Source organism: Oncorhynchus mykiss, chromosome 11 (assembly GCF_013265735.2).
Source record: "Oncorhynchus mykiss isolate Arlee chromosome 11, USDA_OmykA_1.1, whole genome shotgun sequence".
Lineage (NCBI taxonomy): Eukaryota > Metazoa > Chordata > Actinopteri > Salmoniformes > Salmonidae > Oncorhynchus > Oncorhynchus mykiss.
Genome location: NC_048575.1, coordinates 29,700,353 through 29,725,004, shown reverse-complemented (window position 1 = coordinate 29,725,004; position 24,652 = coordinate 29,700,353). Strand labels below are relative to the sequence as shown.

Below are 24,652 nucleotides of genomic sequence, written 5' to 3'. Positions count from 1 at the left end.
GTGGAAGCACCTGCTTCAATATACTTTGCATTCCTCAGGTGTTTCTCTTAGTTTGACAATTACTTTTAGAACCAAAAGAGGTTATTTTGGTAGCTGTCCCCATAGGATAACCCTTTGAAGAACCCATTTGGGTTCCAGGTAGAACCCTTTCCACAGTGTGTTCTACCTTGGGTCAAAAAAGCCTCAGAACCTATTTTGGAACCCTTTTTTCTAAGAGTCTATTGCCAGGTAAAATGCAACAACCTCATTCTCTCTTGCAAGCAACACAGTTGGAACACATGGATGTTTTAATTACAGTAATGCAATGTCTGCACACACTGATTGACTTATAAGCCACTGCTTTTCCCCCTACATGTGTGGCTCAGGAGTTGAATGTAAGGGACATGATTGGGGGCGGCAGGTAGACTAGCCTAATGGTTAGAGTGTTTGGTCAGTAACTGAAAGGTTGGTGGATCGAATCCTCGAACCGACAAGGTAAAAATCTGTTGTTCTACCCCGAGAGAAAGGCAGTTAACCCATTGTTCCCAGGGCGCTGAAGACGTGGATGTCGATTATGGCAGCCCCCCACACCTCTCTGATTCTGAGCGGATGGGATAAATGTGGAAGACACATTTCAGTTGAATGCATTCAGTTGTACAGCTGACTAGGTATCCCCCTTTCCCTGTTTGTGTGTGGATGGTAATCAAAGATTCTTCAGCTATGGTTTTAATCACTCCTGTGTGGATGAGGATGAGGGCGGAAGGCTGCATGGTGTGGACAGGATCAACAGAGGGAAAAACCAGAGGCAGCTAGACAGCTCTCTGGCAACAGGAGAACGACAGAGAGTCTATATACTATAACTAGGGTTGTGTCTCAAATGGCACCATATTTCCTATTAAGTGCACTTCTTTTGACCAGGACACATAAGGCACTGGTCAAAAGTAGTTCACTATATAATGAAAAAGGTGCCATTTGGGACAGAGAGAGTCTGTGATAATACTTTTCCATTCAAGGCAGTCAGGGTAGGTGTCATGATCGTCGTAAGAAGCGGACCAAAGCGCAGCGTGGTATGAATACATCCCTTAAATGATAGATGAAAACAAACACGAAGTACACTAAAACTAACTAGACGAACATGACCACTATAGAAACAGAGTGCTAACATGCAACATCACATAGACAATAACCCATGAAATAGCCAAAGAGGATGGCTGCCTAAATATGGTTCCCAATCAGAGACAACGATAAACAGCTGCCTCTAATTGAGAACCAATCTAGGCAACCATAGACATACATGAACACCTAGATGGTAAACAACCCCATAAACCTACAAAACCCCTAGACATTACAAAAACACATACATCACCCATGTCACACGCTGACCTAACCAAAATATATAAAGAAAACAAAGAATACTCAGGTCAGGGCGTGACAGTAGGTGTTACTTAGTAGTCAACCAACTGGATTCTGTTTACCTCTTCTTCACTGCATGCTGCAGTGCTTTTAAGCCTGGCAGTCTAATGCAACATATAAACATAAACTTTTTTTTTCATCTTAGCCTTGACTCCCAAAGGGACATAAAGCTCCCAGCTGTGTTTTTCTTCTTTGGAGCAATGTCAGTGCACATTGTTATGGAACAAATTGTCAGTTGCACACAGTTAGATAGCTACCTAATGACATCATTTTCTCAGATATATGTGGTTAGTAACCATATACAAACCTCATCAATTATAGATTGACTAGATTCTCTTTTTCTCATGGCAATGTTTCCTGCGATCAAGACAATGATGGACATAGAAATGCTATTGTTAGGAATATTCCCTGACACTCCCAACCATCATAACTCCCTAAATGCAAACACAGTTATTTCCCTTTGAGCCCAATCAGAGTCAGACACACAGTGTGTTCCTTGTGATCCTCAAGACACCACACCAGACCAAGGTCCTCGTGTGTTGTGGTGAGGCTGTTTGGACCAATTTTCCTGCCACTCCTCCCAGTGTTTGCAATGTCTGCCACAGAGCAAAGACAGAGCAGACAGTGCCGCTGCCCTCCACTGATCCTGGGCTCCCCCGGGACAGGCTGGTCTTGTGGTCTGGAGAAAGAAAGAAAGGCAGAAGGCAGCCATTCGATTAGCTCACACACTAATGAGAACCACACCTGGGTCCTCATTGTCCGACTGGGCTGCCTTCAACCCCCCCCCCCAGCCACTCAGGGAAACTGAAGCAAGAAAAAAACAATAGTCACTGACAGGGAAAATAAAAAAACAGATGTCTAAGTATCAGATATCTAAGTATTTACTCTCCTTTACAATAGGTTTCATATCAGTTGTATACAAAATAGAGAGAAGCTTCCTAATTGTATCTGTCTGAGCTGACACAACTTGTATGAAAACAACAAACCATATCATAGTTAGATACAGTAGAAAACTGGACGGTCTAATCTCTCATCTGTAAAATAAATGATGGAGCACTCCTCAGCAGTTTGGCTAATAAAAGCACTGATCAGCCATGATTTTCTGAAAACTTCAAGGATTTGAGTTAAACGGTATGATAATCCAGAACATTATGGAAAAAAAATGAAAACACCAGAGTTGATTTTATCATTTTCATCTTCTTGACTGTACCAGCTCTACACATCTGAACCTAAACTCTGAGTTTGTGTCAATGCTTTTACATCAGTGCCTTGGCAAATGAAAGCCATTCCTTAAAGGACATTTTATCTTTGATAATCATGGCTTCCAGTAAAGCACGAAACTCAGTACTGGATTTATGGATCCTACATACTGCACATCAATTTCACACATGTATTGGAGGGATTTACTGTATAGGTAGTTATGCAACTTTTTCATTTTCATTTTTGTAACCTACAGGAGTCAAGGCCCCTCTGTAACCAACAGTAGACATCTAGAGCCCTCAGAGTGCAACAGTAGGGGAATGCCCGTATACACTTCTGTGCGTAGTGGTGGTGGGGGGGTTGGGTTGTGTGTACAGTGTATTTTTCCCCAATGGCAACCTATTCCCTATTATACATACACTGCAAAAAATAATAGGGGGGGGGGTCAACCTAGAAGATCATAATTCATCTGGTTACAAGAAAATGAGCTAGGTTTTCTCAAATTAAGTAACTACATTTGTTGAAACCAAATATATGATTAAATGCAAACTGTTATATTTGATTATTAACAAACCTATATGTTCAAGTAGCAACCTACAGTATTTATTTCAAATCTCAACTTAATTTTCCTCTTTGGTTAAACCTAATAAATAGTATGAATACAAACTAAGATGGGCCATATTTGTAATTTGTATTACACTGGGCTGAACTTACACTCCAATGTATTTTGTAACAAGATACTTTTGAGAGCTGTAATTTGTATTATTTTAAAGTGGTTCACCACTTTGTGGCACCCTTTCACACTGCATTGGTATCAGATGTCTGATGGCACTATGGTGTAATAAGATTGTCTGCTAAATTAACTAAATATAAATGTGAATGCAAAATTTGACAATTCCAAAGCATGCTGAGTATTATTCCAATGAATGCCACCAAAACAAGGTTTTGTCTAGTTCCTTGGTGTCCACATCAACAACAAACTAGAATGGTCCAAACACACCAAGACAGTCATGAAGAGGGCACGACAAAGCCTATTCCCCCTCAGGAAACTAAAAAGATTTGGTATGGGTCCTGAGATTCTCAAAAGGTTCTACAGCTACAACATCGAGAGCATCCTGACCGGTGTCATCACTGCCTGGTACGGAAATTGCTCGGCCTCCGACTGCAAGGCACTTCAGAGAGAGTGCGTACGGCCCAGTACATCACTGGGGCAAAGCTGCCTGACATCCAGGACCTCTACACCAGGCGGTGTCAGAGGAAGGCCCTAAAAATTGTCAAAGACCCTAGCCACCCCAGTAATAGACTTTTCTCTGTACTACCGCATGACAAGCGGTACCGGAGTGCCAAGTCTAGGACAAAAAGGCTTCTCAACAGTTTTTATCCACAAGCAATAAGACATTATTAGAAACATGATGCTTGGTAGAGCCCTGTCGCGAGTGGTGCCTGACACAGTCGGTGATTGATGGTGTGAGGGTGCGTACAATATAGCACTTTTTGTCCCAAAATGATGATGTTACCTGTACAGGTAACCAAATGGTTACCCGGGCTATTTGCATTGTGTCCCCCCCCCCCCACCCCTCTTTTACGCTGCTGCTACTCTCTGTTTATCATATATGCATAGTCACTTTAACTATACATTCATGTACATACTACCTCAATTGGCCCGACCAACCAGTACTCCCGCACATTGGCTAACCCTATCTGCATTGTGTCCTACCACCCGCCAACCCCTCTTTTTACACTAGTGCTACTCTCTGTTCATCACATATGCATAGTCACGTTAACCATACCTAAATGTACATACTACCTCAATAAGCCTGACTAACCGGTGTCTGTATATAGCCTTGCTACTGTTATTTTCAAATGTCTTTTTACTGTTGTTTTATTTCTTTACTTAACAACACATACACACACATACATTTTTTTTTCGCACTATTGGTTAGAGCCTGTAAGTAAGAATTTCACTGTCAGGTGAACACCTGTTGTATTCGGCAAATAAACTTTGATTTGATTTGAGAAAGCTTACAGCTTTTGTAAAAATGTACTTTTCGTTGCAGTTTTTGGAGATTTTACGCAGCAGGTTGGTGACAGATCGAAATTTACTGGGAGGGAGGAGTGGTCGAAAATAGGAGGTTTGTCAATCATTTTTTTTGTTTGTTTTGGGGAGGATTGTGTGGGTGTTTTTGGAGCACAGGGGAGGGCAGTGTCTTTTTTTACATTTTACATTCACTCTTCTGCTTGTATTTTCCCTATAAACAACATCTTGACTTACTTTTGATATTACTCTAATAACGTTTTGAAACATTTGTGAAGGTTTGGTACAGCATGGTGTGGCTATTATTAATCTTTAGCTACTATAGGCCTATGAGCGCGTTGGACTAGTAACTGAAAAGTTCAAATCCCCGAGCTGACAAGTTGAAAATATGTTGTTCTGCCCCAGAACAAGCCAGTTAACCCACTGTCATTCAAAATAAGATTTTTTTCTTAACTGACTTGCCTAGTTAAATAAAGGTAAAATAAATAAAACATATGAGGGCAATGCATCCTGCACTCAAACTGACTCTGTTTAGGCCTACAAGTGTTACTCCTATCATCTAACACTATAAACTTTATCTTTATAAAAATTATTTTGATCGGAAATGAATGATGCAGTAGCCATCGGCATATCTACCCATTTTTTTTGCAGAAAAAGTTTTTTCTGAATTTGTTTCAGGCTGTTTTTAAGGACATGTAAATGTGGCTCATTTGGCCAACATCCCTTGTTTATTGATGTCGCTGGCTGCGCCAGGTTGGATCTGAATGCATATAGATGTACATTAAATTTCACAAATGTCAGTTAAATTAAATCTTTCCTGTCATGCTGTCTGGAGCCAAATTTTCCTTAAGGAAACTCTGAAATGGCAAGCTTGTAAGAATTGTACTTAAACTCTCCCCTCAAACTAATCGGGAGGTTGAGAAGTTTTTTGTCTCTATCTCTGTAATGTGTCTGTATCAATCTCCCGACCTCAAATAATAATACACAGTTTGCTTTGCAGTTCATTTCAGTATGATCATTTCCACATGTGCATTTACATGTTGGTCATTTAGCAGACACTCTTACGGTCAGTGCATTAAACTAAAGGTAGATAAACAACAAATAGTCATAGCAAGTAAAATGGTTTCTGTAACAGTTACTGAGAATATTGTTGCTGTTCAGGTCGGCTACTTGCAAATTTATTGATGTATTTTAAAATACAAAATATATGCATTTTAATTAAATACAGTACATTTCAAAATACAAGTATGCTTTAGTTTATTTTGATACATTTGAGCTTTTTGGTATTTTATAATTGTGTTTTGTCATTTTTGCCCGTCCTTGTATAAACCCCATTTTGTCATTTTGTTCCCAGTTTACTTTCTATTCTGGAATTATCTATGTACATGTATTCAATAGAGTGCAAGCAACTAAAACAATTCCATGTATATTAAGAAATTACATTTCTTTGATACCAGGATATACCATTTCCAAATTTATTTTTTTACAGAAGACCTTCACATTTAGTAACCACTTTTTACAGTGTAGGGAAAAATAAATAAAAATTGTGACGCACTCCCAGTGACTTTACTGGACCATTCTGACTAAAACTCCCCCCCCCAGGCTGACGCCTCCTGACTCTGAGCATCCGTTCCACCTTTCTCTCGCTCAGTGAAGCATGTGCCAAGAGGATTAAAGATGGCGTCCTCTAGGGCGGCGACATGCCATCTGGACAGGAGTTGATCCGGGAGGGAGGGGTGATGGAGGGGGATAGTAATGAAAGCATCTCAACTGAGTGACTAATTAATGTTTGGTCTGTGCTGTTTATAATTTGGGTTGGTAGTGTTGTCAATCTGGAATATTATTTATCTCAAAAAGAGGACTTTGAGTGCCTGTAATTTTTACACATTCTACAAACAACAGTATTGCAAGGTGTAGTGGAGCATTGCATTTATGACAGATTTTTGTTTCGTTTTTTTGGCACACAAATCCTCTCAATTACTTCCCTAGTGACATTTCAATTGTACTACTCTACTGTGGGTGTTTTAGTACTTTAACTCCAAGGCACTGTTTTTGCCAATACTTTTTTTTTATCAAGTCCACCATATAACTCAGTTTTTTTTAAATGTCTTTCAACTTACTCTTGAAAGTTGTAATAGCAGAATGTACAAGGGAAAAACAATTGGTGGTGCAAAATCTTAAATTGAAAGCTGGACTACATTCCTGCTGACCCCTCAGTTTGGGAACCACTAATGCAGGGGATGGAGAGGTTGTTGAAGTTAGCCACTCAATTTTAACTGCCTTGATGACCTTGTTGTTGTTGTTTTCCCCCTTGTATCATTGAGCTTGCTATTTTTTAGGTGCCATGCACCTTTGTTGTAATGCACTTTGCTTTTAGTATTTTCATGTTAAAAATTGCTATTACATTTTATTCCTTACTCTGTATGTTTCCTTGGGTATCTTGAAAGGCGCAAATAAAATGCATTATTATTATTATTGTAGTATTACAATCTCCAAATTAAACTTAGTCATGCAGTGGATGTTCTAATGCAGTAAAAAATGGATCATCCTCAAGACAATCCTACTGTGATGTGGATTAGACATGCTAAATGCTAATGCCTCCGTAACCTTTCCCCAGGACTGATGTGTGTCATCTCCGTTTTTCTCATCACATTAAGATCTCATTTGAAAGGTTAAATCTCATGTTTCCTCTTCAATTTCCCAGAGGTGAAGGAGAGACAATGTCTGATGTTACCCATCATGGCCAAGTGGAGTGGAGGAGTCCTCGTCTACAACCCAAATGGCATCCTATTCCCTATATAATGCACTACTTTTAACCAGGACCCATAGGGCTCTGGTCAAAAGTTGTGTACTGTTTAGGGAATAGGGTGCCATGTGGGATGCAATCGATGAGTCCACCTCCAAGTGGAGGAAACTAGCAATGCATTTTAATCATGCAAGACATGGAAATATGAGAATGTAGGTCACATGTTAACGACAACTGACAGACTTCAGAGGGACCAGGAAGTTTGTTTTGATGTTTTTTTTACAGTTTTTGCTTTACTGCAGGACATAGAAAAGGTAAAGGGCTTGTTGTATTGTTTGTGTTCTGTGTGACGGGTTATGAGGGCGTATTAGTGGAAGCCTGCTGATGTACCTGACTCTAATAAGAGTTAAGCCCTAATGGTAAACCAACCCCCTCCCCTTTTGCTATCTCTGTCTCTCCCCTCACCACACTACTACAGTACTCCCCCATTTCCGTGGAATCATCTGTGAACACATTAGCTTGGACGAGATGCCATCCCCAAGTGGCACTACTGTCTTTCTGATTAGAATATCCCCCCAGTGACCACAGCGTACATCACTGGCTCTCTCACTGTAGGAGGGAGGGCTCTCCAGCTCCCTATAATCTGCTTGATGAAGATCCCAGTGCCCCGGGGACCTGACCGGGGGCTGCCTCACACCAATCACGGCTGCCCCAGCTCCCAGCGTACACGCAAGCCCTTCGCCACTGAGCCAGTCAGCGAGCTAGTCAGTGCTTACAAACCCTCTCTCATTCTGTCGCTCTCTTCCACTCGCTCTCTCACACACTCATACAAGCTTGCTTGCTCTCTCTCTCTCTCTCCCCTCTCTCGCTCGCTCTCACTCGTCATTGTAAAACCACAGGGAGACTCATTGTGGCTCCTACATTACCTCTCTCTCACCCTATTGTTTTATACTTCTAGTGGCACACGCTCCGGGATCAGCTCTGGCGTGGGCACTAGGCTATGCACAGAGAAGGATAATGAAAGAAACGCACCAACGAGAGAGGTAGGGGTAAATGAGAAAAGAGATAATTAAAGAGCGGAGGAAAAAAGGAGAAGAGAGGAGAAGCTTGCATTGTATTCTTCACAGGGAAAAGAACCTTGGATTAAGCTGACTTTGAAACTGTTTGCTATAATTTTGATCATTCAAGGTAAGTGTGCTGTTTAATTATATCTTAGTTGGGCTGTGTTTCATTGTTGTTTTTTTAGAAGGTAGGCTATGCTGATAATGAATATATTTCTCCTCCAAGTCAATGATGAACTAACTGAGTTACAGTGCCAGCAACTCATGGACATTTCTGTCACTGCAGCTGCCCCAAATGGCTTTCAAAGCCTCCTTGATGTCAATGCTTTTTTCTATGATATATATTTTGACTTGTCAATAAAGTCTCTTTCATTAACCCCCACCCCCCGGCACATGAGTAAGTTGTTATATGTTATCCACACCACACGTGAGTAGGAATTGCATACAGAGGGAACAGAACCTGCGGGTGTCCTTGAAACAGTTCTTGCAGAAAGAGTTTGAGAGAGACAGGAGGTTTGTGTTCAGAGTACAGTCAGTCCTACTAAAGAATGTCTCCCATGCATGACTGTACTGTCTTTGTGGTCTTTAGGTCAAAGCGAGCCTATCCATTTGTTCATAGATGACACAGTAGGTGTCAGCGAATGCAGATTGGCACATGCGTCAAAGCATCCCTCACTTGGACTGTGTGATGACCCTGTTTAGAAGTCATAGTGAGTGATTTTTGTTCATTTGCATTTAAAAGGCAATATTGATGTTCAACTTGGCATTGGAAAGTGTTCAAACATTGGATATCAAACCATAGCCTGTCAAGTAGTTTGGGCAACATCAAGGAGCTGATTTCAACACTGCCTTGAGGGAAACCAAAAAGCAGAAGTCAACATTTCTTGATTGCATGTGGTTCAGCTTCACAGCAATGTTTAACACTCTTGTAAATCAGATGAAAACAAAACATTTTATCATTGAATTTGCTAAAATAGTTTTAGTAAGAGATTCCATTTAAGGAATATAACTTCACAATGTGAAATCATGTGAAACCATGTTTTTGGAACACTTCACGTGATGATATTTCATATGAAGTTTTACATGTGGATGTTCATGTGATCACATAACCTTTCACATGTGGATTCAGATTTTCACATGTGAATATATTTTTCACACGATACTTAACAGGTGATGCTCTGCAAACAAAATAAATTGTGTCCTTGGGATACAGACACAAACAACACTTTAGAACATAGTGTTTTCAAATCATAAATTTGACACAAATGATTACATTGTGTATGTTTATTGAGATAGAAATTATTCTTCAACAGGTTCAACAAACCTGGGGTTTGAACTCACAGCCTCTTGGTTTACGGCATGCCAATCTTCCTGCTATGCCACCATGTCCGTCTCAGTAACTGATTTCACCTGTATTCCTACACTTTGGACTTATTAAAGTAAAAATATAATATTTATAATATTATATTTATAGTGATTGAGGCATTGCATTAAAACGGAATAATATGGCCTACCAATATTAGACAACTATACAGAAAACCCCTCAAATTGCTGAAATAAATAAATAAAATCAATGAGGAGAGAAAAGTCATATTTAACCGATAACTAAAATAGCAGTGCAGATGGTACTCTTTTGTGAAGATATGTATTATAGGTAATGAATGTGTAGCAAAATGCTACAGAATTTGCAACGCAGAATAATTGTGATTTCAAATCTCAGGTGCAGTCATATTGAAAAGACAGAACTATGTGATCATGTCAAATAGAATCATATTGTCATTGATGAAATATTTGCACACTATTTTAGCTGAATAACGTACCACTTACTTTAAAAGGAAAAGATTATGCATTTAACACATTTTAACACCTCCATTTCACATGTGAGTGTAACGGGGTGAGTGACTGGTTTCCGGGAATTCTATCGCAGGAGAGCAGAGATGGGTGATAACAGGAGAACTTTAATATACACTCTGGCCCAAAGGCACAGGCGAGGCAGCACAAAGCACAACCACGGTAACATGAACTTGATAAACAAAACAAACAAACCTAAGTTTGAAACAAACCTAGCGCAAGCCAGCCTGAGGCGTAACACCCTACACAAAGAACATTTCCACACACAGACATGGGGGAAACAGAGGGTAATATACATTTAGTCTGATGAGGGAATGTGAACCAGGTGTGCGGGAAAACAAGACAAAACAAATGGAAAATGAAACGTGGAGTGGCGATGGCTAGAAGACCGATGACGTCGACCACCGAACGCTGCTCGAACAAGGAGAGGGATCAACTTCAGCGGAAGTTGTGGCAGTAGCCCCCGCTTCAGGGACGACCCGGAGGGCGAGGTGCAGGGCAATCCGGAAGAAGACGGTGGAACTCCCGCAGCATAGAAGGGTCCAGCATCTCAACCTCCGGACCGTAACCCTCTCAGTCCTTTCGCCGAATGCCTCAAATCCAGTATGGAGCGAACGGAGTACGCCGGGACCCCCTCGATGTTTAAAGGGGGCAGAGGAACCTCTCGCACCTCAGACTCCTGGAGCGGGCCAGCCACCACCAGCCTGAGGAGAGACACATGGAACGAGGGGTAAATACGGTAATCGGGGGGAAGCTGTAAGCTGTAACTAACCTTGTTCAGTCTCCTCAGGACTTTAATTAAATGGCCCCACAATACACAGCCCCAGCTTCCGGTGGGGCAGGCGGAGCGGCAGGTTTCGGGTCGAGAGCCAGACCCGGTTCCCAGGTGCGAACACCGGGGCCTCACTGCGGTGACGGTCTGCGCTGGCCTTCTGGTGCTGGAGGTGAACATGGGCGACGTCCCAGGTCTCCTCCGCACACCTGAACCAGTCATCCACTGCAGGAGCCTTGGTCTGACTCTGATGCTAAGACGCCAGAACCGGCTTGTACCCCAGTAAGCACTGGAAAGGATAGAGGTTAGTGGAGGAGTGGCAGAGCGAGTTTTGATCCATCTCAGCCCCGGGCACGAACGCCGCCCACTCCCCCGGCCAGTCCTGACAATCATACCACAGAAACCTACCCACATCCTGGTTAACTCTCTCCCTGTGCCCATTACTCTCAGGGTGAAAACCAGAGGTAAGGCTGACCGAGACCCCCCAGACGTTCCATGAACGCCCTCCAGACCCTCGAAGTTAACTGGGGACCACGATCACACACTATATCCTCAGGCACCCCTTAGTGCCCGAAGACATGTGTAAACAAGGCCTCCGCAGTCTTTAGGGCTGTAGGGAGACCGGGCAGAGGGAGGAAATGGCAGGACTTGGAAAAACGGTCCACAACGACCAGGATTGTGGTGTTTCCCTTTGAGGGAGGTAGATTGGTGAGGAAATCAACCGACAGATGCGACCAAGGCCGTTGTGGAACGGGTAAGGGCTGTGGCTTACCTCTGGGCAGGTGCCTAGCGGCCTTACACTGGGCGCACACCGAGCAGGAGGTAACATAAACCCTCACGTCCTTTGCTAAGGTGGGCCACCAGTACTTCCCACTCAGACAGCGCACCGTCTGACCGATGCCTGGATGACCAGAGGAGGGTGACGTGTGGGCCCAATAGATCAACCGGTCATGGACAGCAGACGGAACGTACAGACACCCAGCAGGACACTGGAGATGAGTGGGCTCTGCAGGTAAAGCCCGCTCAATGTCCGCGTCCAGCTCCCATACTACCGGTGCCACAAGGCAGGAGGCCGGGATTATGGGGGTAGGATCCATGGGCCGCTTCTCTGTGTCATACAGCTGGGAGAGTGCATCTGCCTTAACATTCTGGGAACCTGGTCTGAAAGAAAGGGTGAAAACAAAACGGGTAAAAAACATGGCGCACCTTGCCTGACGAGGATTCAGTCACCTCGCTGTCTGGATGTACTCCAGGTTGCGGTGGTCAGTCCAGATGAGAAAAGGGTGTTGAGCCACCTCAAGCCAATGTCTCCACGCCTTCAACGCCTTGACCACAGCCAACAGCTCCCTTTCCTCTATATCATAGATTAGCTCCGCCGGGCTGAGCTTCTTCAAAAAGAAGGCACAGGGGTGGAGCTTCGGTGGCGTACCCGAGCGCTGAGAGAGCACGGCTCCTATCCCAGCCTCGGACACGTCTACCTCCACCGTGAACACCAAAGAGGGATCTTCTTTTTAGAGAAGGCGAGCACTCTCGCGACCACCCCGTGAGAGCCCTCCGTTGCCATGAAACAGTGTGGTCATGACAGGCTAAAAAGGGAAGGCCTAGCACCACGGAAACGCAGGAGAGTCAATGAGGAAGAGACTGATTCTCTTGCTGTGACCCCCCATGCGTCACCATGACCAAAGGAGTGGTGGCCTCCCTGATAAAGCCAGACCCTAATGGTCGACTGTCCAACGCATGAACTGGAAAGGGCCTAACCACTGGAACAATGGGGATGCCTAAACTATGGGCAAATGCTCTGTCGATAAAATTCCCAGCCGCGCCTGAATCGACGAGCGCCTTATGCTGGGAATGTGGGGAAAACTAAGGAAAGTTGGCTTGCAAAAACAGGTAGGCAACAGAGGGCTCTGGGTGAGAATAGTGCAAGCTCACCTGGGATGACGCCAGAGCGCTCTGCCTACTGCCGCGACCCCCAGAGGAACCAACCCGACACCGACTGGCAGTGTGACCTCTGCGGCCACATATGGTGCAGGTGAAGAGCCCCCCTTCAGGGCTTTCCCCGAGAGGCACGAGAAGAGGGTGGCCACCCTCTCACATCCTGAAGGAGCCCGTGGACGGTCCCCAGATACAGGTCCAGCTGCAACAGGAACCCCTGGCAGAGTGCCGCCATCCCATCTAACTCTGGGAAGGGTGAGATGAATCCCACTGGGACCGGGTGCAGGGGAGGCGAGTAGTGGAGACCCCTGTTGTGCTGGTGGGGGCGCTGAAGGGACTCCCTGTATCTCCCAGCGGTCCATAGTCTGGGCGACGCGGTCCATGACAGCGCTGAGATGGTGAAGCATCGCCGCGTGCTCCCAGATGCGCTCTTCTACCCCCACAACGGGGGCACCCGCTCCTGCTGACTCAATTGATCGGTGTGGAATTCTGTAACGGGGAGAGTGACTGGTTGCCGGGAAGTCAGACGCAGGAGAGCAGAGATGGGTGATAACAGGATAATGTCAATATACACCCTAGCGCAAAGGCACAGGTGAGGCAGCACAAAGCACAACCACGGTGACATGAATTGGATAAACAAAACAAACAGACCTAGGTTTGAAACAAATCTAGCACAAGCCAGCCTGTAGCGTAACACCCAACACAAAGAACATTTCCACACACAGACATGGGGGAAACAGAGGGTAATGTAAATTTAAAATTTAGTCTGATGAGGGAATGAGAACCAGGTGTGCGGGAAAACAAGACAAAACAAATGTAAAATGAAAGGTGGATTGGCAATGGCTAGAAGACCGGTGACGTCAACCGCCGACTGCCAAACGCCGCCCGAACAAGGAGAAGGACCAACTTCGGTGGAAGTCGTGACAGTGAGGAGAATAACATTTGTTCAACTCACATGTTAATTGCAGATTCAGATGTGGAGTTGCATTTTCACATGTGAAAAACTTTGTTGAAATGTTGCATCCCCATGTTGTCACATTTATTTGACCATTATATCATGTTTTCACATGCGGAGCTTCATGTTATCACTTGTTACTTGTACATGTTGTCACATCTTATCACTTTAACTTCACATAAGATCACTTGTTAAACACGTTATTACATGTGAAATGAATGTGTTTTTTCTGTAAGGGATCAGATACTTTAATATTTAAATAATAACTGCAGAAGTGACAGTAAAAATGTGGGTGTGCTTTTCATATGCACTTTTTTTAAATCCAGAAACAACACAGCCTTCTTTGGAATGCTCACATTGCAGGTACGACTTTATATACTGCATATTATAGCCCATGTTTATGTACATTTCTGAATTACCTTAGTGGATTAGAAGATTTCTGGTAGTATCCAAGGGGATTTGTACCAACAACCTGAGAGAATATGAAAAGGCAACACACACTACAGTATATGCTACATGTAGAATAAGGGATCATAGATGCACCATGTTATTCAGATGAGCTGTAGAAGAAGATATGAGTACACCATATTAAATATCTACACTGCTACACCGCACATACCTGTAGGGTTTACATGTGTGGAGACAAATTGAATGCACATGTAGAGAGTTATGCATCTCAGTGATCCATTTCTGTGGAGTATTTGTTTGTCGAAAATCCAATGCATTCATAATGCATTGCATACTGGATATGACAGGATATAGATTTTAGGGAGAATTGAAAGCGGTGAGCAAGCATTTTATTCAGTGGCTGTTTTAGTACATCTACTCTGCTGAAAGTATTTATTTTTTAAGAAATGATTTGGTAACATAATGGTAACATTTTAACTAAACCCAACAGGTACTTTGATATGTGAATATAGGTAAATATTGCCAATTGGAATGCTGTACTGAAAACAATGCAAATGCTGTGTGCATTCACAGTCCTTTCATCTCCATTTTCTGTAATGGAATTCCAAAGGAGAATATAATGTATATATGACAGTGATGACATGTGACACTTCATGAGTTTCCTGCATCTCGTCTGACATCATATTTATGCACAGGCATACTCCCCGACCTATGCCTTCAGATTGCATGCAAAACCCACACTTGCCTACACTGCTCTGCACCACTTTCTCAGAGCAGATCTAATGTCGCACTCTTCAGAGGCATATACATAGCAGTATTTGGGCTGTGTTGCAAATGGCACCCTATTTCATACATAATACAGTACTTTTGACAAGTGCTCATAGGATAAGATCTTTGGGCCCTGGTCACAACAAGTGCAATATATAGGGAATGTGCTGCCATTTGGGACACAACCTTGTCTTATCACCATTCAGCTGGAAACACTTGCTTTAGAATAATCAAATCATTCTCCAAGGAGTCCACTATTACATAGAACAGGAGATGGCCCTCTTGAGCAGTATCTATGGAGGGTATACAGGAGAGAGATTAGCATTCAAAACATGCACCCACACTGGCTGTAACTACATGAATTATGTGATAAGCGAGGGAGACATATAATGCATTAATGTACACTGGCGATGGTGATGCTTCATGACTACAGCACATGTCTTGTCTGTTACATTGCTTAGCACTTCTGGAACTGACTTGTGTCAATAGCATTTAGATAGCCTTGATGGGCCGGATGGAGTGCCCTACTAATTGTGTTAATTTATTGACAATCCCATTTTATACAGGTCTGGTTAGATTAACAAAAGTAGAGTCAGGTGACAATCTATTAGATTTGTTAATTGTAAAACTTTACAGTAAACTCAACTGTAACTGTTCTGTAAACCTACCTGTAAATGTTCTGTAAACCTCATAGCTATCCAAGTATCTTTGGGTAATCCACTACACTTACTGTTGCATGACAGGCATGCATCTCCCACAACAAGACAGCAGCAAATACACTCAGCTGAGTTGTGACTTCCCCTACGAACCCTCTAATGGAGTTCTTGAGTCCCAAATGGCAGCATATTTCCTACCTAGTATAATAGTTTCTAACCAGAACAATATGGGGCCTGGTCTAAAGTAGTGCACTCAAAAAGGGAACAGGGTACCATACCGCTTCTCATGGTTCTACCCACTTTTACTGCGCTCCATGTAATTTTAATGGCAATACTGAGTGGCTCCACAAAAAGACCAAGTCCGTCTGCAAATTCCTCACTGTCACTATATGAAATAATCTGCAGCACTGTTTGACCAGGGGAAAGAGAAAGGCCTGCATCACAAATGGCACCCTGTTCCATTTATAGTGCATTCTTTTAGGGCTCTGGTTAAATGTAGTGCACTATATAGGGAATAGGGTGCAATTTGGGATGCAGACAGAAAAAGGAGGGTGTTTATGGATGTGTGTCCTGTATTTATTACCATAAGAAGAGCAGAAATGATCAGTCATTCGGATATGCCACCTATCACCCCCTTCTGCCGAATGTGTCGGTCAAGAGCCTTCTGCTTAAATGGGATCAATACTTGAGATTGTTTGGAGTCTTAATTGTAAAACTTTACAGTAAACTCAACTGTAACTGTTCTGTAAACCTACCTGTAACTGTTCTGTAAATCCACTACACAGAACTGTGTCCCAAATGGCACTCTATTCCCTACATAGTGCACATGTTTTGACCAGACCCTGCAGACCTTTAAGACAAGGCTCAGACAATCAACAGCATGATTCCTAAACATCTCAAATTAAGGTCCTGCCGTGATGGATGAGCCTCTGTCTACAGGAGGTATTGCTCCTCGTTTCCTCCTGACTGATGGGCACTCCAACTCTGCAATTATTTAAATAGATTTGTCACCATTACTTTGTCAAGTTTCTGGAGGTGGTAACTTCTGCTGTGTGCTGGAACACCTCTTTAGAGAGGAGAAAAGGAAACCTCCCCTAATATTTTCCAAATCATTTTGAGAACCACTCATCATTTCAATCAGATGACATTGGGTTAGTTTAAAAATCGACTGTAACGTTACAGATTTGTGATCCCCTGGGAGTGTAGTTAAATAATATGACAGAAGAACAGACATCATGTTGCATGGGTGTCTGTCTGTTTACCCTAGTGAACTGTAAGCTGTAAGAGTGTGATGCAGTGTGTTAGCTAGCTGGATGGCGAGCTTGTGGGCCCAGCAGAAACGGCCAAACCTAGTCCTCTGAGGACCCGGCTGGCCAGGAGATGTGCCGACTCTGCAGGACAGAGATTATTGTGTGGCCATATCAGAGTACAGCCACCACAGACTCCTCCCTCCCGCACTGCCATCGCTTGGTCCTGGCACAGGGGACAGAGTCAAAGCGAGAGAGAAAGGCATGGTTTTCCCTTTCACACAAAATGTTATTGACATTGTACCCCTGTTCAACCTGATCTTTTATATTCTCTCCTATGGGATTTTATTCCATTCCATTCTGTTCTGTTCATTCTGTTCCAATTAAAACTGTTTCTGGAGGAAAGCTTGGAGGCAGTTTAGAAGTATTAGCTCCTAGAATGTGTACAGTGAAATAGAGACAGAAACCGACCCCTTGTCATTCAGTCAAGTTCATATTTGTCTTTTTCAAACATTTTGACTGGTGAATCATTTTGACTGGTAAATAATTATATTAAAGCATTAGCTAGTTGCCTTCCATTTCTGTTTTTGAATACCACAGCATTAAGACTTAAAAATAGCAGTCACAGCAGTGACTGCCTGAGGCTTTTGTGCCTTTGAATACATTTTGTTCCATGCCTGTGAAACATTCACCACAGAATCCTTGTAAACGGTCGACAGGTGTGGTAGCCATGAATTCACTGGAGGCCATCCATAAGCAAAGCCATGATGGAGAGTGTTGCATTACAACAATGTGTCATAGTTTTATGGTATGTGTCTGTGTCTGTGGTGTATTTGATATTATAGTCCAACTGCACAGGTAAATAGTTTGGCTGGCAGGCAGGCAGGCAGACAGGAAGGAAGGAGGCGGGAGGGAGGACAGACTGTTGGAGGAAAAATTCCACTGTGTGATGATGTGTGGGTCTGGTAGGAGTCCATAACCTTAAACATAACCTCCTTAGCTCCCATTGGCAACACTGCAAAGATTTCCTGTCACACAGGTGAATGACTATTAGTTTACTGACCCTAGAGGTAGAGGGAGATTGTAATGATTTCCAGAGAAGAAAGGTAGCTACTGTAGCTTGGGGCCATTTCAGGTTACTAGTGGCATACCTTGCCTCTGCTGGAGGATAGAGCTGGATATGTGAGGAAAAAATAGATAGGAATAGGAATACCCCATTCCTGGTGAATTCACAACATCTCTGATTGTACTCAAGGGCATTAGCATACCCTTTTAAAGATGATGTCTTTGAGTGTGAGATCAGTATCATTCAAAACATATATTAATTATCTTCTGGTGTTTGGATGTAACTGTACACTTCAAAACAGTATTGAAACACTTTGTGGAATTCATGATTTATTCCAAGAGGGAATAATACATGCGTGTCTGTAATTACTAAACTGGATAATGTATCTCTGCCTTTCACTAGGCATGACTGTGAATTTAGCCCATGTGTTACCATGAAGCTCAAGAGAGAATGATCAAAACCTTTGAATACTCTGCAACAAAAACACAATTTGAAAAATGCATGTGCTTTTATCATGGTTCTGCTGAGATTTTCAGCAGAGTATATGCAGCAAATATATAAAGGTATACACTATTACTTTGATCAGAGAAATATGAATTAATCTTTCCGTTTATGGGGGAAAAGCCTCTTAGCCAAGAAGATAGGCGGCTATCTAATGGATAAAACATATGTGAGAACTCTCACAATATTTATCTCATCTTATCTGTCTGTCTGTTTTTATCCAATCCTTTACTCCTACGCATTTAACATGTTATCCTGTACCGGATGTCACATAGAATTTGGAGTTCCATCCATGCAAAAACTAATCTTCGCTTCATTACAGAGAAACCTGTTCCTTTAAATGCTCCCAGTAAGGCAATGGACACCATATCCCTGTGAAACACCTCATGAAAAAAAATCGACATTCAACCTTTCAAATTTCACACTGGAACTTTTCTGTAATCATAATATAGTAGATTTTGCATTTTTGTATATAATATGTTTGTATAAAAAAAACACATAAAGGACATTTGGGAATGCTTTTTGCTTCTTTATTCCTCAAATATCAATATTGTACTGATATATCTATTCACAACAACTAACACCCTTAAAATAGTGGAGCATGGACTTGGATATAAATACTTTGTATTTTGATTGTATCAGCATCGAGCTGGATTATTGGACTGTGGATTCTTTCTGGTTTGGTTAGCGTGCGACTCAGCATTTCTGAGTTTTGACATTGGTTTCAGAGCATCTCTTCTTCCTGATTTACCTCCCCCCCTGTAATGCTTATCTTGACACGGCGGAAATTACATCATAACTTTAAAGAGGAGGTTAGAAGAAGAAGCACCTCTACTTAGCCAGCATAACCACTAACATGATAATAGTACAATCATTTGGTGGGTGCTTATATTTGTCCTGTTTAACACATGTACAAGTGTGTATTAACCCTTTACACTCGCGGGAATTGGCTTTTACGGATAGGGCTAAATTGAAATATTTCTTACAGAAGATATATGAAAATCATATGCATAAGTGTCACACTGTATAATGATAGGAAACAGGGACAGGAATACTTAATAGGGGTATTTATTTCTCCACCCAAAATAAAGTAAGTCATGAAAACAACGGAGACAAAGCCCAAGACAAATACGTGTATATATATATAACACAGGGATGTAACCCAAACAAAAGAGCGAGGTTTAAACCTCTAAAAACACACGGGACGAGACCCGTAATAACGTGCACAATAACGTGTAGCACGAAAGCCAAAACAGAGTACAGACCAACAGACATGGGACAATAATCAACAAGGACAATGGGGAACAGAGGGCAATTATATACACATACTAATCAGAGGGAACCAGGTGTGCGTAATGAGACAAGACAGTCCGGGGTTGGTGGTAATGAATCCAATTCAGTGATGCCTAGAAGGCCGGTGAGCTGGTGAACGGATTGAATAGCAGTACCCCCCCTCCCATCACGCTGCAGCAGGAAGACACCGGCCTTGGGGACGACCACAGGGACGTGGTGCAGGTCAGTCAGTGAGCCAACAGTGATAATCCCTGGTCAGCAAAGTGTCCAGGATGTCCATCACAGGAACGCAGCACTGCTCCTCTGGGCCGTACCCCGCCTTACACCTCAAATTCAGGACTTCACAGACCGAGTATTCCGGCCCTCCCTCGATGTCCAGAGGAGGAGGCGGGGCGCCACTGGGTTCAGCCTCAGCGAAAGTACCAGGCACCACTGACCCAAGGAGAGACACATGAAAAGTTGGGGTAATTACCCCTCCTCGGGAATTTAAATGGCCACACAGCCGCAAGCTCAGCTTCCGGCAGGGCAGGCGGAGGGTGGAGAGCCAGACCAGGTCACCTGGAGAAAAAACAGGCGCCTCAATGCGGTGGCAGTCGGCCAGTTGATTGTGTCGACGCACGGCCCGCTGGAGACGAGTGTGTGCAGCACTCCAGGTCTCCTCAGCGCGCCGAAACCACTTGTCCACCGCAGGGTCCCCGGTCTGGCTCGTATGCCAAGGTGCTGGCAGTCCCGCACACCCGTGGGCACATAGGCACGGTTCTCCGGTGTAGTTGCGGGTTCCCTGTGCCGGGCCTGCCATATATCAACGTTCATGTCCCACACCAATGGCGCAATGATACGGGCGGAGGGATAATGGGGGTTTCCTCTCCCAACGTCATAGAGGCGAGACAGGGCGTCCGCCTTTACGTTCTTCGAGCCTGGCTTATAGGAAACCGTAACTTGGAACCTGGCAAAGAATAGAGCCCATCTGGCCTGTCTCGGGTTTAGCCTCTTCACTGCCCTGATGTACTCCGGGTTGCGGTGGTACGTCCACACCAGGAAAGGGTGTTTGGACCCTTCCAGCCATTGCACATCAGTGTCTCGAACACCCTCTCCAACCTCCACTGTCCAACGATGCTGCTGGGGACCTCTCAACAGGGAGGTAAGAGGATGAAGCCGCGGATGAACCTCCGGAAATAGTTTGCGAACCCCAGGAATCGCTGGACTTCTTTCACAGAGTTGGGGATGGGCCATGACCTGACTGTGCTGATGCGTTGCTCCCTCCATGGATATAAGGTAGCCCAAAAAGGAGAAGGACTGCTGGAAAAACAAACATTTATATTGTTTAACTCTTAGAACTACCCATCCCGGATCCGGCAGAATTGTCATCAGTTACACTAATTAGCATAGCGCAACGGTCAAAAAATATTACTAGAAAAAATTCATATTCATGAAATCACAAGTGAAATATAGTGAAACACAGCTTAGCCTTTTGTTAATCACCCTGTCATTGAACATTTTGAAATTATGCTTTACAGCCAAAGCAAGACAAGCGTTTGTGTAAGTTTATCGATAGCCTAGCATAGCATTATGTCCAGCTAGCAGCAGGAAGCTTGGTCACGAAAATCAGAAAAGCAATAAAATTAAATTGTTTACCTTTGATGAGCTTCGGATGTTTTCACTCACGAGACTCCCAGTTAGACAGCAAATGTTCCTTTTGTTCCATACTGATTATTTTTATAGCTGAAATACCTCTGTTTCTTGTCCATGTTTTGTTGAGAAATCCACCGGAAATTTCAGTCACGACAACGCCAATTTAGATCCATAATATTGACAGAAACATGGCAAACATTTTTTATAATCAATCCTCAAGGTGTTTTTCAAATATCTATTCGATAATATATCAACCGGGACAATTGGCTTTTCAGTAGGAATGAGAGGAACAATGGCCGTTGTTTAACTCTTAGAACTACCCATCCCGGATCCGGCAGAATTGTCATCAGTTACACTAATTAGCATAGCGCAACGGTCAAAAAATATTACTAGAAAAAATTCATATTCATGAAATCACAAGTGAAATATAGTGAAACACAGCTTAGCCTTTTGTTAATCACCCTGTCATTGAACATTTTGAAATTATGCTTTACAGCCAAAGCAAGACAAGCGTTTGTGTAAGTTTATCGATAGCCTAGCATAGCATTATGTCCAGCTAGCAGCAGGAAGCTTGGTCACGAAAATCAGAAAAGCAATAAAATTAAATCGTTTACCTTTGATGAGCTTCGGATGTTTTCACTCACGAGACTCCCAGTTAGACAGCAAATGTTCCTTTTGTTCCATAATGATTATTTTTATAGCTGAAATACCTCTGTTTCTTGTCCACGTTTTGTTGAGAAATCCACCGGAAATTTCAGTCACGACAACGCCAATTTAGATCCATAATATTGACAGAAACATGGCAAACGTTTTTTATAATCAATCCTCAAGGTGTTTTTCAAATATCTATTTGATAATATATCAACCGGGACAATTGGCTTTTCAGTAGGAATGAGAGGAACAATGGCCGCCTTTGTCTATTACGATCAGAGCTAATGGGAGTGAGGGGCTAGGTTATTCAGGGAATTTAATGGGAAAACATACTGGTTGAGTTGACAGAAAAGGAGGGGAGATCTTGCATCCTATCTGGGTTGGAGCAGGGGAATTCCCGAACTTGTCACCCCCTCGCCTATTAGAGGATAGAGGGCAGGTCGGGGAGAAATTACCAAATTCTCCACAATAGGAGCAGAGGCCCAGAATGCTCTTCTCCTACGTTCTGCCTCAGGCAAATGTGCAGAGCCCACCTACATCGGCTCTGGCCATGGAGAAGGTGTACCCATGGGCTCCGGATTCCACTCAGGTCTTCGTCGGGACTGCAGGAGGTTGTCCAAACGGATCGCCATACTGATGAGCTGGCGGAGTGACAGGTTGTCATCACGGCAGGCTAACTCCATCTGTACCTCCTCCCGCAGTCCACTGCGGAACACTGTGACCAGAGCCGACTCGTTCCATCCGGTGGAGGCCATGATGGACGGGAACTCCAGGGTGAACTCCGAGGCAGTCCTAGATCCCTTGCATAGTTGGAGTAGGCGCTCACCTCCCTCTTGGCCTTCCACAGGATGATCAAACACCGAGTAGAAGAGGAGGGTGAAGCACTAGTAGAACACGACCTTGGGTCCACCCATTTCCCAGACTGCGGCACCCCAGTCCAGGGCCTGTCCAGTTAGTACCTAGATGACGGTGGCAACCATGTCTCTCCCGGAGACAGCTTCGGCGTAGGGAGCACGGTACAGGTGGCATTGCAGAAGGAATCCCTTGCATCTTGCTGGCGTTCTGGGAGGGACAGGGGTATTCCGCGGACCGGCTCAGGTGGGACGGAGGCCGGTAATGGTGGTGTGGGGGTTGGTTCCGGAACCGGTGCTGGAGACTGGATGGACAGCACATTCCCCTCCAAACGCAGGATGGTTGCCAGCACGCTGTCCATGGCGCTGCTGAATCTGGAGAGACAGTCCTCATGATGCTGGACTGTCTCTTTGATGGTCACCTGCTCGGCCTTTCCCGCTGTCTCCATTTAGATGGGTCGATTATTCTGTTATGCTGTATAATGATAGGAGACAGGCACAGGAATACGTAATAGGGGGTTTTATTTCTCCACCCAAAATAAAGTAAGTAATGACAACAATGGGGAAAAAATCCCAAAACAAAAACGTGTATATATAAAACACAGGGATGTAACCCAAACAAAAGAGCGAAGTGTAAATCTCAAAATAATACACGGGACGAGACCCGTACTAACAAGTGCACAATAACGTGTAGCATGAAAGCCAAAACAACAGAGCACAGTTACTCACAAGACTAACGGACATGGGACAATAATCAACAAGGACAATGGTGAACAGAGGGCATATACTGTATATACACATACTAATCAGGGGGAATGAGAACCAGGTGTGCGTAATGAGACAAGACAGTCCGTGGTTGGTGGTAATGAATCCAATTCAGTGACTCCTAGAAGGACGGTGACGTAGACCTCTGGAGCTGGTGAACGGAATGAGGAGCAGTACCGGGGGATCCATAACAATAAGCATGATAGCAATTGAAAGGGAATAGTGGAGATTATGGTGGAAATGATTTTTGACCAAAGTTGAGGACACAACAGTTCACCTGACACAAGACTGAATCCAAACATTACACTGTTGATTTTATGTCCATTTTACTGTACTTTTCGGCACATTTGTTGGTAAAGAAATCTAAAAAATACTCTGGATACATTCAGTAGGATGATAAGAATATTCCTGGAACATGTGGGGTAGGTACAACATAAGACAAAAAAATGCAACGTTTTTGAGTGAGAGGATCAACTGTTGTCTCCAAGTGGCCACACACCCCTCCAAAGTATACAAAGTTCTTAAGTAATGTCAATGTGCTTGCTTGTATGACTCAAAGAAGAGTTTTCAACTAAAAGGTGCTTTTTCGAGCTCTCCTAACTGTGCCGTTGAGGAACTAGAGCGGGCACACTTGTAGTTATTTTGCTTGGAACACAAACCTGCATCCCCACCATCAAACAATGACTGTTGTTGTTTACGTAATCCAAAAATTACCCGTTATAAATCGCAATCTAGGTCAGGTGGACATAATTTGAAAGCTTGTTCTATTGCCAACATGACTGGCTAATATTGAAAATACAATCCAACAGGGTTAGGCTTTCACAAGGCAATTCAGACAAACAGATCATCATTCTGGTGCAGATTGAA

The 24,652-nt window shown here is 43.5% G+C and overlaps 1 protein-coding gene across 1 annotated transcript in view; it reads left to right on the top strand.

Annotated features, from left to right (window-relative positions):
* The first annotated feature begins 8,146 nt into the window (after nt 1–8,146).
* Nucleotides 8,147–24,652, top strand: part of LOC110535564 (cadherin-12-like) — a 208,705-nt gene continuing 192,199 nt past the window's right edge. Inside the window, exon 1 of the mRNA XM_021620630.2 lies at nt 8,147–8,561. The gene's annotated coding sequence lies outside the window, so the exon portion shown is untranslated. The remainder of the gene's footprint in view (nt 8,562–24,652) is intronic.